The sequence below is a fragment of the Pteropus medius genome, unplaced genomic scaffold (assembly GCF_902729225.1).
Source record: "Pteropus medius unplaced genomic scaffold, Ma_sr-lr_union100, whole genome shotgun sequence".
In the NCBI taxonomy this organism is placed as follows: Eukaryota; Metazoa; Chordata; class Mammalia; order Chiroptera; family Pteropodidae; genus Pteropus; species Pteropus medius.
In genome coordinates, this window is record NW_024354502.1 from 21,639,028 (window position 1) to 21,640,260 (window position 1,233).

The window sequence follows — 1,233 nt, forward strand, 5'->3', positions numbered from 1 at the left end:
CATAAGTGCAGTCTCCCCAGTCACATGAGCTGGGTACTTCAGGTTTGTCCCTTCTGCAGGTTGTGTGTGCCCTCTCATTGTACTTGAGCTTTGATTGCTGTTTGCACATCAGTGGGAGGGACTGACCTTCAGGCTGATTGATTGTGAACAATGGCCATGACTTCGGTGGAGAACATTTTGTTTAGAGACTGACCCCATGGAGCAGGATTTCCTTCAGCAAGGCTCTGGTCCTTCTCAGTCTGCCCTTTGGGTAAGTCATCCATGGAGGAGGCTGATTCCGATGCTGGCCACTGAGCATGTGGGCTCTGGGGCCTCCTGGGAGGGGCCCTGCCATAGGCCGAGCCAGCCGCTCCTTGTGCCCTGCCCAGGGCCACTTGGTATGAGCCACAAAGCAATCTGCAGATGGCCACGATCCACTCTGGGCTTTGAGGTGCCTGGGAGAGGCCAAGCCTGGAACCAAAGCCAGCTACCACTGATGCTGAGCTTGGGGCTGTTCAAGAAGAGGTACAGGGCATGCTGAGGACAGATGCTGCTTGTTTGAGATTTGTGAACCTTTGAAAAATTTTAGGAAAATCCGCAGTATGAGTCAAGACAGACCATTTGTGTGGAAAAGCCACTGGATGCGGCTTGGGTAGGCCCACAAGTTGGGTGGGGTGGGGGTCTCAGGAAATCACCAGGATGGGATGACCATTCTTAGCCAAGTTGATGGAGACTTAGATATGGTGGCTGCCTGTAATTATACACTGGGAAAGGGGAGGGCTCAACAAAGGAACAATGGCCTCTGCCAGCACTTTGTCTGTAAGAAAGCTGCCCTTCCAGCCCTTGCCCTGAAGCCCAAGAATTCAGTTCCTCCCCATATGTCTCTTAGTGCTGGAGCTCAGAGCAAGAGAGTCAGTCAGCAAGTAAGTCTGCGTGTGGGCCCTTTAAGAGGATATCTGGGACTTCAGCCACTTTCTGTCTCATGTAGCCACAACCTCCTCTGGTTTTCACAGCCAGAAGTTATGGGGACTTCTTTTCCTAGTGCTGGAACCCTGGGCCAGGGAGCCTGGTGTGGGGCTGAGACTCCTTGCTCCTCAGGGGGGACCTCCACAGCCTACATATTCCTCCCTATTTTTAACTGCCATATGTGGGTGTGGGACCAGCCCATTCTGCGTCTCTGTCCTTCCTACCAGTCTTGAAGTGGCTTCTCCTGTACATAGGACTTCTATTAAGCCAGATTTCAAGTGATTCTCA